Source organism: Pyxicephalus adspersus, chromosome 2 (assembly GCF_032062135.1).
Source record: "Pyxicephalus adspersus chromosome 2, UCB_Pads_2.0, whole genome shotgun sequence".
NCBI classification, from domain to species: domain Eukaryota; kingdom Metazoa; phylum Chordata; class Amphibia; order Anura; family Pyxicephalidae; genus Pyxicephalus; species Pyxicephalus adspersus.
The window spans coordinates 33,772,188-33,787,880 of record NC_092859.1 but is presented as its reverse complement, the minus strand read 5'-3'; the positions used below and the strand labels follow the sequence as shown (position 1 = coordinate 33,787,880).

The 15,693-nt window shown below is 37.8% G+C and overlaps 1 protein-coding gene across 5 annotated transcripts in view; it reads right to left on the bottom strand.

Moving 5' to 3' along the window:
* The window catches only part of CALD1 (caldesmon 1), a 96,409-nt gene that overhangs the window by 24,491 nt on the left and 56,225 nt on the right, over positions 1–15,693 (bottom strand). The window contains exon 1 of one of the 5 annotated variants that reach the window (XR_011919361.1): positions 8,220–8,449. The exons of the other annotated variants lie outside the window; for them this stretch is intronic. The gene's annotated coding sequence lies outside the window, so the exon portion shown is untranslated. Of the gene's footprint in view, positions 1–8,219; positions 8,450–15,693 lie in introns of those variants that run through there. 5 annotated transcript variants of the gene reach the window in all.

Sequence of the window (15,693 nt, the reverse complement as noted above, 5' to 3'; positions counted from 1 at the left end):
TATATATATATATATATATATATGAGATAGTCAGGCTATAGCACAGCAAACATAAAAAGGTTAAAGCTGTGTCATAGCTTTGTTTCTACAGTCACTAAAATGGCTCTTTAATATGTAATTACACGGTTATACAGAAAATGATATCCAAATCAAAAAACAATTAGTGATTCAATGCTCCAGAACTAATGCTGAAGGCGGATGATTGTTGTGAAGCACAGCGTCTCAGCCAAGGCCGGGGGAAACATTTCATTTTCAAAACTTGGAAAGAAGTGACGCTTATAAATTCATCTTTCTAAAAATGTCTATTCTAAATGTCCCATAAAACCGTCAACATTGTTACTACAGCTAGCCAAACCGAGGGCGAACCTGGCAAGTCCCACCGCATCCTCTTCAATCAGCAGGACCAGAGAAGACAGAGGCTGTATTTTTTTTTTTTCAAATCCGTCACCAAAACAGCTAAAAATATTCCCTTATTAGGACAATGATTGTGCAATAAAAAAATCCCCTACAGGCGTTACATGATGATGATAACCATATGTTGGAAGAGAAGGGTAGTAAGATTAAAAAAATGGGAGTAAAAGGTCATGAAAAAAATGTCACATGCAACAATGGGCTTTGACTCTACATGATTTTTTTTTTTACAGCTTTAAAGAGTTTATTTTACATTTATATAGTGCACAAAATACTCTACATTGGCTTGTGCACGATAAGACACTGCCCCATTTGAACTTGCAGAGTCCTTATCTTAGCTATATTACCTGCATGGAATTTATGTAGATTTGTTTGGGGAACAACATGAATTATATACGGTCAACATGGCTATAGTAAAGGCACTGCAAGGCCCACTGGGCTATTGTCTGATAAAATTTCTGTGCACAAGCCACTGTAAGAAAGTCATTTACTTTATTGAAGAATGGCTCTTAGGGCACCTAGTTATGCACACTCAGGTGTAGGGAGACTCCTGTGTTAGCTTTAGTGCGATCTAACACCTGATCAGATCTCCCAAGTGCTGAGACTTGAATCACATGACTGGCAACATATGAAAGCAGCATTGCTAGGCAAAATATTATTTTCAAATAATTATTAAAGTGTATTTATACTCAAAGCTTTTTTATAATTATTTTTAGAAAATTTGAATAGGCTGGTCAGGTTTTACTGTTTCACCGGGACAGGAAGTGAAAGAAACAGCAACATAAGACAGTAAAAAGTTATTTTTTTTTAAGTTGAGTAGGATGATGTTACATGCTCTGTCCCTTTTTTGGGTTGTATGTTTCCATGTTGTGGATTTTCCCTCACTTTGTCTCTGGTAAATGGTGAGAACAGCAAGTAAGGGAAAATTTCTCCAATAGAATTTTCAAGGAATTTCTAACTTTTTCCTATTTTATCCAAAACAAATAAAAAAACTTTTTGCATTTAGTTACACTTCAATTCATCAGGTATTCCTATTACTATGCCTTTATATGTCATCTGGGTCTCAATGAAATAATAGCTGAATTCAAGCCATGGCCAAGTAAATCTCCTTCATCCATTGACTGCTACTGTCCCCTCACTTACTAGGCCATGGCATGGATTCACAACATCTGGATCAGTGCCGTATGGCAGAACGTACTGCAAAACTTGTTGGCACTCTAAGTGTCTGAATCCCAGCCAATCCAATGAACATTTTTTTACACAAACACAAAGCATATCATCCAGATAACGGATTGTACAATTTGCCTTTTAGGGTTTAAGATTGCTATCAAATGAAAAGCAGAAATATGGCAGGATAGAATATATAGGGGAGCCAAGGGTGGCTATTGTACTGGGAAGATCTTATATTACTGGAAACAGCAGGAACAGAGGCTCCACATCGATTCCAGCCCCCAAGGATAAAGGGTTCCCTAATACAACTCTGCATCTGCACCTCGCTGGGAAAATGGTCAAATCAACCCTGTCTTGTGAATATTATTCTAATTCTAAGTGAATACCTAACTCCCTTGTAGCCCACTGTGCAGTAGGACAGGTAAGTATATCAGATTTTGATTGCCTCCGTGTTCCTCTTTTTTTTTCTTTGAAATGTCTATTATAGGTATGAGGAGTAACAGCAGGGCACGCAGGGCAGCTGCACTAGCATTTGGATACTCAAGATGATTTACTACATGATAAACTGTGGAATGTGCTCAAGTTATCATTATCTGGCAGTATATTGGTTTTGAATAAATTTAAACCCAATGATAAGCTGATTACATTATATTGAACCGCAATCATAAAGGATAAGTTATCATATAAATGAGAAAAAAATATATAGCTCATGTTCCACGATCTCCTTATCATCCTGAGGCCATGCATGCACCTTGGTATGTTTCTAGTATGCAGCAAAGGTTGAAAAATCAACACAATATTTCCTGAGGAAGCAGACAGTGATTCCGCGAAATGCGTAGAGAAAAATATATCCACTATACTTCCTCCATTCATTTGAACATCAAGGGATGGCTTTCATTTAAAGTTCCCTATCTACCTGGAGACACACTTCCAAGGATGGCTATGTTTTTATGTTTATAGAAATATAGAGAATAAATGTGTTGCATTGTGCTATTTTAATGAATTATTGCTAATCGAATTTATGGATAAACTATTTATTACAGCCTGTAAAGTCCCATTGATTTCTTTTTCGGTTTTCAGAATGTCTCTTATACGTAATTAGCATGTACAAAATATGCTAAATGTACATATAACTTAATACATTTTTTGTTAAAAAAGGTCCAGTGACAGGGTCTCTTTAAGGTATATGCCAAGAGATATTTGACTCACTTTTTGAATGCCTATCACTTCAATACCTTCCTACTGGAAGCTGTGCTGTGTATATACACATATGTAATCGAACAGGCCCCAGAGTAAAGTGGTTCAGACTGGAGGTGGGAACATGCATTCCCAGGTGGATCTCAGAAGTTGGACCTTGCCAGTCCCTTCACCACTCCAACCGTTGATGAACGGGCATTTCAGCATGTGACAAGGAGGGGCAACAGTCAATACTTATTGACTCACTTTTGCATCATTCATTCTCTATCGGCAAACAAGGGTAAGACTGTACATAAAGTATATACCCCGTGGGCGTGGTTTATGGAACTGAGCAAGCAGTAACTGAATTTTAACTTCATCTTCCATCTGAGTTTAGCCTTAGAACCAGTACATTCAGTAACAGAATTGGTCAGACGATTTCCCTACAAGTCTTTTGAACGATACATGTACGCCTAATGGCTAAGGTCATTACTCAGCTATGCTACAATAGGGCTCTGCAGCTTGAGGACTAGAAGCAGCATCCTCATTTGGAGATTGTAAGCTCTTCGGGGCAGGGTCCTCTCCTCACATTGTGTAACTGTTTGTATCTGTCTGTCATTTTCAACCCCTATTTAATGTACAGCGCTATATAATATGTTGGTGCTATATAAATCCTGTAAAAATAATGTTTGGTAAAAATAATAATGGTAAAAATGTTTGGTAAAAATAATAAAAATAATAATGTTTGGTACAGGATTGAAAAGAGTTAAAAAGCTGTTAGATAATAACTAAGCTTTTTCTTCTGCATACAGGTCCACTTTACAGGAGTATTTTGCTGCAGTATCCATCACACATTTACTTTTGATGACCTTGTGTCATGTGGAAACTCACAGCCCTGACACTGAATGACCTTTAAGCCCTCAGAAAATCTGCAGCTTTCACCTGAAGGGTCTCCCTTCCCAGCACGCAGCATTCCTAAAACCTCAGGAGGGTTAAATGCACCAAAAATAAACAGATACAACAAAACGCCATTGTTATCCCTCTCACTGCCATTTTCATAATAGCTTCTATTTAAAAATGGTTTCGCTGTAAACGTTTTTCTAAATCAGTCTGACTGGCGATATCTTGCAGACGTTTTATGGGGACTATATTGGACAATGTATAATATACAGGATCAGATCTGCTAAGAATGCATTATTAGATGGCCTGCTCATTACTCTAAGGAAGCCCTCCATGTATTTAAATATATATATATATATATATATATATATATATATATATATATATTTAAGGGGAAGCCACATTGTCACTTTAGTTCTAATGGTAAAGAAAAGGCTAATGTTGTGTTACATTGTTACAAATGTATTTGCTAATCGCACAGATGTCTAGATACTCCCTACAATAGCTCTTTGATTTCAGTAAAAGCAAAATCAGCATCCATTGCTGAACCACTGCTGAAACTAAGCATTGAAAATAGTTCATTTTTGTTTTGCTTTTTACTTTGGTATCAGGGTCCTTGTTTAACAATTCACATGCAGCAACAACCTTTGAAAGTTTTTTTTTAAAGAAGCCTAAACTGAAACACAAGAGCACCCCGTCCTTATTTAATTACTGGAATAGGTGCAGTGGGAAGCTTCTTCTGCATTCCACAGTCTTATCCGGTAAACTTTCAGTGCATGCTAGTGCCAACAACAATCCTGACAGCAAGATGCTAGGAGAAAAACTACTTTTTAAAAGCACACGTTGAAAAAATTAGAGCAAGGCCTGAGATGAAACGCTGCTGAAATTCTGATTGATAAAATTGAGCATCAATGAGCATTAAAGATAGCTGAAGCATTTGCTTAGGGAATGTTTATAAATGAGAAAAAAAAGTAGGGCTTATTTGTTCTTTGTGATCACTTGGTGTCACTTGGAATGGCCCTGATCCATTTAACAAGCAGATTCTTCACAGCTGTGTCAGTTTATCTAGTAATAATGTTTTATACTAGCAAAAGTGTGTTCATTTATTGGATAGTAAAAAGGTAGAAGAAAAAGGAGGGGAAGTTTAAGTGTTTACAAGTTTTTTTAATTCTTACCCTTGTTATAACAGTGTCCATAGAAATGTCTTGGTACCTTCATCTTTCTATGTTATCTCCCTGAAAATGTCTCATAGTGTCAGAGCCAGAAATGCCTCTGCACACACCATTAAATCCATGCACAGCACATCAGAGTACCTGGATATGTGCCTGTCCAGCCATTCAAAGGGTAGAAGTGTCACCATACCCAAATTGGTAGTACCCTAGCAGGCATCAACATTACTGCTTCATACTAAGTGCTCAGAGCACCATCCCGGAGTCAGAAGCAGTCCTACAAATAGCATGAGTTGGCCTATGATCCAAGAATCAGCAGTGCCTCTACCAGCTCCATGGGTCACTTGCCTATTCCTAAACTCAGCAATGTCTCCTGATTATCAGGAGTCACTGACCTTTACCAAAATCAGCAGTGTCTCTGCAAGACTTATAGGCCACTGGTATATCTTAGGCGCTGTGTGATGCAGGATCTGGCCTTCTCTCTTTCCTCCATAACTGTCAGTGTTACCTCTGCCATCCTCTTTGACCATTGGGTGACCACAGATAATGTAATTCCTGTGCACAGGAGGTCCATTGTTTCCAGTACCAAGCCTATTACTGGGATGGTGGGAATGAGAAGAGAGTGTACCCTACATGACATATGCATTGAAGAGTATGCTCAAAAAAAATGTGCTGTGCTGATTTTTAACATAATATATTGCCTAGTAACTTTCTATTATTTGAATTTAGTTTAACACACATTGCAAAATGTGGAGATACATTATCACTTCTGTGCAGCAATGAGAGAGTTAACTGCTATTTTAGAGAGGCTGATCTGAGGTCATTTCACCAGGCAGTGCCTCATTATCCTATTATTACCAGATTACTGGCATAAACAGAAACATTCACCCTGCATAAATCAGACACAGTCACTTTTCAAATACATTCTTCATACCACAATATTGCAATTAAAAATAAAGGTGTAATAAGTATATCATAATTTTTATTTTTAACTCCAAGACACAATCTTAAATAACCCATTGCATGTAGTTAGAGATCTGATCTCCTTATTGTAGTAATGACATAAAGAACCTCAGCTGCACCTAATAACTAAAGTTGGGAAAAAGGGACACCTTTAAGCTGAAAGCAGGAAGGCAAATGACACACCCCTGCCATATGCCCAGCTAAACCTACCATGTACCTAGTATTTGGTTCCAAAGGAGGGACAGTCCCTCCAAAAAAAGGGATATGGGCCTGATTTATTAAAGTGCCCCAAGGCTGGAGATGATACACTTTCATCAGTAAAGCTGGATGATCCAGCAAACCTGGAATAGATCTGGTCCTGGATTCAAAACATTTGCTAGCAAATGACTTTGAAGAAATTCATTCCAGGTTTGCTGGATCACCCAGCTGCACTGATGAAAGTATCTTCTCCAGCCTTGGTGATGGACTTGGGGAGTAGAAATAGGAGGTGGAGCAAAGTGACAATCTGTTGGTGGAAGTCAGTATTTGCATAATAGAGCACCAAATATTTTAATGTGTTTTAAAGCCCAAGTTCTAAGCCTTTAATACATACGCCCCAATGTGTGCTTCTAAAAGCATCATCGGCTGCTTATTTTTAATACAAATTTTAGTAAATAATATGTAAACTAGATATGATTGAGGTATTTAGTAGTCATTTTAAACAAAGGGAATTGGTTGGTACAAAATCATTTGGAATTACAGGTAATAAATGTACACATATTGAGGTAGTTGAGATGTGGAAATTCCCATGAGGGGTACTTTGTTTAGCTCATAAAGGGGCACATTCCTAAAGATATCCAAAGCAATGTTCCTACAAGACATCCAGTTATCAGTATACAATAATAATATAATAGTAAGTGAAGTAATATGGATTTTCTAATATGGAACGATAGAAAATGTAGGATTTTGGATGCACAATTTTGAGTGAAACAAATGTCCCATTCTGGCTTGCAGTAATAAATCAGTCATCCTTGAGATGATGCTTCTTCATGGGGACAAAATTTAAAGTGGACCCCTCCTTTTTCTTTTGCAAAGTCAGATTGCTGGTACTTCTAGGAATGAGAGAGAACACAACTTTCACAATATATCCCCTGGCAGCATAAGCAGGCAGTTTCCAGGCCTTGTTACATATGGATAATATTTTTTATTTTTATTCTTTCCTGGAGCTAGTTTTTTTTTTAATAAAAATGGTTTGCTATGTGCAGCATCCGTAATTGTACTTTTCCATGTTTGTGGTTATAAATATACAATATATAAATGAAGAAGGAAGTCTCTAATATAAAGTTAAGAACTACAAGAACAGGAGACCTCTATATCAGAGCTAGATGAGTGTAATGAATTGCATTAAACTTACCTCCACCCTCCCCCTTCTAGACATTTCCAGCTCCAATGTTTGGGTTGTGGCATGTGTCTGCCTTCTGGGGAAATCTCTATAGACATCTAAGGGGGTAGAGCACTCCTGGCCAGCTCCAGAGTGCTAAGGACTGTAGCAGATCTAAACCCAAACTCCACACTTCTCTGTGATCCAGAGAACTTCTCCCTTAAAGCAGAACTCCAGGTAAGTAACTAAATGCACATTTACATTTACCTGCCAACGTATTTGTATTTCAGCTACTAAACACAGCCTGCGGATGATGTTTCTATATAGCAGAAAAGTAATACAGCAAGGTCAGCTCCACACCCCCATATCACGACTGGACAGTGAATGAGAAGCAGTAGACTAATAGGATCACCCTTCTTCTCTTTATTCCTTTCAGCATGTTCCTAGTTATTACTTGAGCATACAAGCCATTGTCCCTGAGTATTGCCTCTCCCTCTCCCAGTTTAAATCCTGCTGTCCAAGGAATAAGAACTTAAGATACATTCTCCATTTTATTATAAACACATAATTGCATTAGCTGGCTTTTTAAATATACTTCTGGATTTCAGATTTCATGTGACTCTGTAGTTGTAGTAGGAAAATAAAATCATTGTCAGCCTGTGAAAGAACATGATAAATATTTAACTTTACGGTGGGCGGTAATTTAAATGTTGTGTCTCTTAAAGATATCCGCATACTGCTTAACAGACACTGCTGGGTGTGTCAAATAAATGTAAAAATTATTTCTATTTTTGGTGTATTGCAATGTTAGCGAAAAGAAGAAACAGTTCTGAACATTACTATCATTGGAGGAAAGAGGGACTGTCTACACAAAGGGAGACTGAAGAAGCACCCAAAATCATCACCTTTATTCTCCCTCCTAACATGCATGTACACCACACATACAACATGTAAGTAGTATGCTACTGCTAAGCCATAGAGCTTCCTACCTCCACCGCCTACATAGCTGGAGCAAGAAACAAAGGCCAGGTTACAGCCAGAACAGTTGCAACAAAAAGTTAATAACTCACTTGGATAATGCGGAGAGGCTGTGCCGGTTGTAGGATCTGCTCAGCATGTCTGCCTGTGTAGGATATCACTGACTCTGTTCCAAATGTTCATCCAAACCCAGCAAGGAATGAGGCAGTGCATATGTCATAGTCCTGTCCAGAGCTCACATTGCCAGATGCTCTTTGCACCTAGGCAGCAGAAAGTGCTTTTGCCATGCCCATCAGTCCATGACGACAGCCTTGACTCTACTGCCTGCCAAACTGACCCACCACTTTTCATCACATGATTCCAAAAGTGTGTTAGCTGCTCTCCCCTCTACCGTAATCACTATAGTAGAGCTTCTTTGTTCTTTGTCTTCCAAATCCATATACATTCCACCCCCCCCCCCTGATAAAACAGGAATGCGAACACCAAGCTTACATCAGCAAGAAGAAATGACTCCAGATATTTTTGGTTTTGTTATCGGAAAAATAGAAATTCTTAAAGAAGTAACTATTTTACTCCAAGTTATTTTATTTTACATTCAAAGGAAAGGTTTTGTGCGAAGTCAGGATATTATATGATATTGTTATATGTATTCATGTAACATATGCCCAGCTTCTCCTATCTGGTAACTTATTGTTTTATATAATCATAACTTTCTGCATTGAGCTAACAATTGCTGAACTGAATTCCCAACATTGTTTTGCAAAAGCTATGTAATGGAGTTTTGGAGAGAGTATAGTCCAAATCAGAAGCAAGCACCCTAGGTAAAAAATACTGCCCTCAGAAAATACTCTTAGATTGTAAGCTCTTTCGGGCAAGGTCCTCTCCCACTCTGTGTCTGTCTCTTATATGCAACCTCTATTTAATGTACAGCTGTGCGTAATATGTTAGCGTTTTATAAATACAGTTTATTAAAATTATTAATAATAATGATAATAATATTAATACTGCTAGGGATATGTATACAAATTTCCTTTCACTTCCTTTTGTGTCTCCAGTTCAGTCCTTGAAGGAAATGCTCCTCAATGGTACATAGCAAAACAAAAAAAACTTGGGGCACAACAAAATTTAGTTTTATTATATATAATATATAATAAAATATATATTGTATTTTAAAGTAATAAAATATATATTCCATTTTAAAGTAAAAGTAAAATCCACTTTGTTTGCGCCAAATGTTTTTGGATACCTACCAACATTTGAAAGTGACAGGAAGGGGCAAATAAATGGCATGGTTAAATGAGTGGGGCATGATCAGGGTGTGGCTATAGCATAATAGCTAGTAATATAATTGTATACAATGGACTAAAGTTCATGTATAGTAATATTTAAAGTGTAAAAAAGTTATTTAAATAATTTTTACTTTTTCAGGATCCCTCGCTGCAATGTGTATTTGTCCCCATGATGGTCCATCCATCCAGTGATGAGAGCTTCTCTTCCAGTGTCCCTGGCTGTCATCACAGTGAACATACTGATCCACATTGAGCTTATTACTGGATAAATAAAACATGTATCATGGGCTTCTGTATATAAAGATGACCAGATGAAGGAGACAGAATGAGGAGCACTGAGATTGTTAGGACAGCTTTAGACCTCCTTCAGGGTCGAATACTACTTGCAGAAACCTCTTACAGAACTAGCGTCTGCACATTTGAAATCTGGCCGGCAGTGAGCGCTACTAGTACCACTCATTATTTTTTTTAATAATATTACACAGTATTTATATAGTGCCATCATATTACGCAGCGCTGTACAAAGTCCATAGTCATGTCCATAGCTGTCCCTCAAAGGGGCTCACAAGCTAATGTCCAAAACCACACAGGGAGAACCTGCAAACTCCATGCAGATAGTGTCCTGGCTGAGATTTGAACCTGGGACCTAGCGCTGCAAAGGCTAGAGCAGTTACCTCTGAGCCTTTTTTGATTCCCTATGGAGCTGTCACAGAGAGATACTACCATATAGTGTCTCTGAGAAGCAGCAGTTCCCTGGCATGAGGATGCGGTAAATGTGCTGCAACTAAATGTATTGATTCACTAACATTCCATAAAATATTGGCGCCATTCAGTGGCAGTTGGCAAAATTACACCCGAGTGTAAGCCAGTAGTCCGGGACTCCGGTACAGTAAGCCAGGACATTCTCCTGGGTCACCGTGACTGCTGGAAAATGGTTTTATCACAGTAAAAATGGGACAGCTGGGAGCTATGCAGTTACACATCCAGATATAACAATGTAAGACTATTTAATGTACAGCGCTGCGTAATATGTTGGCGCTATATAAATCCTGTTTAATAATAATAATAATAATAAATAATAAAGAGTATCAGGGACATGTACACATAACCTATGCAGAAAGCAGACCTGTGGGGTGATGGGGGGGAGGGGGAAACCCAGAAGGCCCACACACCACAGGCTGCCTGCAGAAACGTACATGGGGGCAGATACAAGACCTGCTAGTCTGCATTCAAAAATAAAGCAGCAGTGATAAATCAGGATTTCTGCACAGGTTTGGATGTAACGTACAAAACACACCAATGTTTAGGTAAAAGTATACATAGCTCTTTTTGGACAATAACTGCTGATCCCAGAGTTAGACTTTAATTACATGTTTGCTGAACAACATTCACAATACATTTTTAGGGAGGTTTTTAGATTACCAATATAGTGACTATAATTTACTGTAATCGTTTGGCCTCCCTAAAACAGCTGCTTTAAAAAAATCTCAAACACACACAAAATGTGTCGTTTTTCAGTCTGAATGGGAAAAGTACAAGAGTTAAAGAATCAGTAAAGATGGAAACATGTATTACAATTTATGTACAATCACCTACAAAAGTGTAATACTATATCCCACCCGCACAATTTATTTGATTTAAATTTAATACACTTGGCCCAATAGTTGTTGGAAAATCTTGCAAGGTTGAATGCCCAAAGAATTAAAAGTCCTTTTGCCCCTTCTGGTTCTTCACATTTATAGGTAAATAGGTAAATTGTAAAAAAAAAAAAAAAAAAAAGGCATTTGCCCCCCACAATTGTAGGGGGTGTTTTGGGAGATTCACAATTTCTGAGGATCTACTTTTCACATGCTCTACCTATAAATATAATAGTAAGAAAAAATAGTAATAAAAAAGTTTAACCACAATGGGCAATTAGCATTCAGTGAGCTGATTTAAACAGATTGAAGATATTGTTTCTAATTGCTTTTAATATTTTTTGTCTACGCTATATTTTTTTTTGTGCAAATGTAAAATTTGACTCTTTAATATACATTTGATGGTGCCAACTAGTAATATATAGGATACATTGGTTATAACTGATGGAAACCTTTAAGGAATGATCCTAATTCTCACAATAAACAAATGAGGAAGTTCCTCTGCAGTTCTCAGACTTGACATTCAAGTACAAGTCTTTTAAGTACACAAGACAGGGATTATTTGTGTAGAAATGATACAAAGCAGTCACGCTCCACTAAACAGCTGCAATGGAAGATTTTTTTGTTGAGGGGTGCTGCTTCCTCTTTCTTCCTACAAGAGGTTAGACATTGGAATGAAGAATGTAGACATGTGAATAGAGTTTGTTTTGCCTTCCTCTGGACCAAAACTGGTGGGGTTTGTGACAGGCGAGGCTTCAAGGACCTGTCTCTCTTTTCAGCCTATTTCATGTAAGTTGCGTTAATGCACCATTGTGCTTCTCAGGATGGATTTCAATATACCATAACCTACATAATACAATATATGTAACCCTTGCTTCAAAGAAACATTCTGTAATTCTAGAGTATTGTGATATGCTTCAGTGGAGCGTACAGTAAGGTTTTTAGTTGTTTTTTGACAGACTGTATATATGTGAATGTGACCACATTAAAGGACATTTAGGGCAAAGTGACAGGTCTGTTTAGCCTACCGTCCATCTACTTTATATTCTCCAGGGTTCCCCCATCACTCCTCTCTTCATCATAACTAGAGGTGATAGAGTGGCCATGTCACCCCTTTAACATGACAATGTTTGTCTTTGGGGGTTGGCTGCCAAGCAAGTGTCAATGGAGGATGTCACTTGCTCCCTCATTTCTAAACGGAATGTAAATTTGCAGTAGTGGATACAAAAGAAGCTACAGCTGGCTATTTGTATCTGGTAAATCTCCATTAAATCTACCAACCATAATCTAGTACAAAGGCGTGCCTGATACAATAAATTGACTGAATGGATTTTTAAGGTTGGCCCTCAATTTATATGATATTATTTTACTTGTATAAAGGCTTGTGTTGATCGAATCAGATTGACAGCTCTTTAATACACTTTCAATTCATTCAAGATCTCATTGACAGATCTGACCTTTGCTGACATGAGAATGCAAAACCCTTTAGTAGACCATAAACGATGTAAAGGAAGTAAGTGGAAAAATCTGAAGACAGAAACTGGAAGAAAAGCCTGATGGGTTATAAATCACACATATCACAGTATTTGGAGATACAATTGTATTTTACAAGTGCCCCAATTGGCTAGCATATTTTGCCACCACATTGTTACCAGTTAAAAAAGTTTTTTCTTCTGTGCCTGACCAAACAAGAGTATAACAGAAAAAGAACATAGCTTAAAAATGACTGGAAAACTCAGAACAAAAGGGCTTTTTTTGTGAATCTGGATGACAATCAATAATGTTAAATGCAAACCTTTCCAAATATTCTCTGTATTGCTCTTGTACAGATGCCTGAAAGTCAAAACGCTTTTTCTGTGTAAGTTGAACCAGACTTCTCTTTTATTGCATTATGTTTGTGTGAGAAAAGGCATGGGCAGCAATTAATGAAAATACATGTTATTCAGAGTTGGAAGAAAGGCAGCCAGAACTGCTGATATTTTATGGAAAGATGGCCTTGCAATGGATTGTAATGTCTTCTTTGGTTATTTCCAGAATGACAATGACCACCCTCAGTGATGAGAAGACATCGGTAGGGTAGGTGTAATCCTAACTTTCTTCTTTTTAGTTGCATTAATTGCCTTTTAATAGTAGGTGATTTAGGAAGGGGCATGTGCAGTGGGAATGGACCTTCCATTTTAGTTGATAATAAAAATCTTTGTTTAATCTGGTTCTTTTTTTCTGTCCAGTGCAGCTGGATTTGAGAACATTGAATTGGAAATCTTAATGGATTCACTACACAGAGGGGTGCTCAGTCTCTTCAGCAAAAGGATTGGCACCGGTCCTGGGCTCCTAGGAGTTGTAGATATGATCACTTGAATCACTAGCTAGCTAGCTGGTCACTTTGATGTATTAGTAAATCTAATATCAGCTCCGCACAAGTAGTGTCCCACCCTGACCCTAAAATTATGTCCAAAGCTGCAAGTGGTTAAAGTATATCTAAATCTAAAAACAAAACTTGAACGCACTGCAGCTTTATATTTTATAGATGTGGTGGCTGCATTTGTTTTTAATTTTTCAGGCTAACAATGTTTCCAGCAAGCTGATCTTGCCAGAAATGTTATGTTCTTGTCATATCTTTTCTCAATGAACAACTAATTGCATCCGTCCACCATGTAATGGAGATGAATGAGGGCAGCCATGTTTGAAGTAAGGCCTGTGACACTCATGGCTCTAGAACAAACAAATATCTTTTTATTTGAAATTGTACACCATTCTTGGTGAAGATTTTATGTGATTTTTAGAGATGAAATGAATAAATGTTATTGTTTTAATGTTTTAATAAATAAATGGATATACTTTGGATATACTCATGATACCAATTGTTGTTACTGCCTTAAAAGTCCCAATTTTCTTTTGTATGTTTATCTGAATGCTTTCCACTGCAAAATAAAGAAATAGACAAATACAGTTGTTGTTTTGCCCTCCCGTGTTCTGTGGACCAGCCTAAAAATCTTCTCATCTCTCTTTTTTACTTATATATTACATTTCTATATTTTTTATGTATTTCTTTATAATAGGTTTGTACATGCTAGGTAAAGTGTAAGTGTAACACTTCCAGATATGTATTACTTTATAAAATGATAACACAGTACTCACACTGACAATGCCTTTACCTATTTTTTCAACTATCATGAAGGGTTACCCTCTGATTTCTGGAAGGAGATGCCCTCTGCCCTAGAATAATCACCTGAATGGGGCTCACAGGTGGCTTTTTTTTTCAATGTACTGTTTTTACATTATGTAACATGTTAGAAATTTATTTTTGTAAAGTTAATGAAAGGTCCACTTTCTGTGGTTCTGCTGGTACCTCACAATTGGGGAAGGACAAGTACTGTACCTCCTCTGCTTACTAATGGCTTCATGGCTTGCCATTTACCTAGGATCAAACGAACCGCTAAGGCCTGGAGCCATTATCTGATGTTCTCTGTCTTCTCTCTGTATCACGTTTGGCAGCAGAAAGATATATCTGCGATTTTTTAAACTGACAAATTAAAGAAGCTTAAAAAATGCAGAAGAGATCAATGTCTCTCTGGACGCACGCATCCAATAAATTTTCCATTTTCTGTCAAGAGAATTGCGCGTCCGTTTATCATACAAAAAAAATACAAGTCACATGAACTGTTTGCAGGGGAATATAAGTAAAATAAAATGTAGCACAATGAGAAACAGATGCAAATTTTAATAGAAAGCCAGAAAACAAGGTAAAAACGCGTAAATGTTAACTGAACACATGCTGTGACAAGCATAGGGAAGTGTGTTTAATTCTGAGTAAACCAGCAAAAAGACCTTTTGCTGTTATGTACATTTGTTCTGATGGCAATATTGTACTGTCAATGTTTGTTTTCAATTGGTATAACCAAACCACTGCTTTGAACATTGGCCCCTATGTTTTCCTGTATATTAGTTTCACGGAGAGAGGCTAAAGGACCCATGGTGACATAATAAAAAGTTTCTTTAAGTTATACACTTTGGTGGTCATACTGCTCACTCACCAGTTGGTGAGAGCAACAGAGAAGACCTGTGAACAGTAGAACTACATGGCTTGGTAATAAAGAGGTGTTCAAGGACAAACACCCTGTACTATAGAAACAAATATCCAGGAGCCAGCCATACTTCGTGGCTTTCACAAAAGTGGCACTTTTCAAAAAAAAAAAAATGGTTCATGTGAACATGATATAAGTAGCAGCAATAGACGAACAGGCATGCACTCTACCAGTATGCTCATTCACACAAAGAAAAGAAGTACCGTATTTTTCGCCGTATAAGACGCACTTTTTCTCCCCCAAAACAGGGGGGGGGGAGTGGGTGCGTCTTATACGGCAAATACCGTTTTAAAAAATAATTACAACAACATACTCACCCGATACCCCGATCTTGCGTACGTCTCCTCTTCTCTCCTCTCCTCGATGCTGGCTGCAGCGCGTGTCTCCTCCTTCCTGCAGAGCACAGCGAGATGAAGCCGACACACGCGCCCCCGTGAAGCACGGAACACGGAAGCACGCTGGAAGCAAGCTGATCCCTGCCCTAACGGAGTTCCCCGGCGGAGAAAAAGGTACCTTACCAGTAAGTGATCAGAAGGGGAATTTAAATTGGCACAG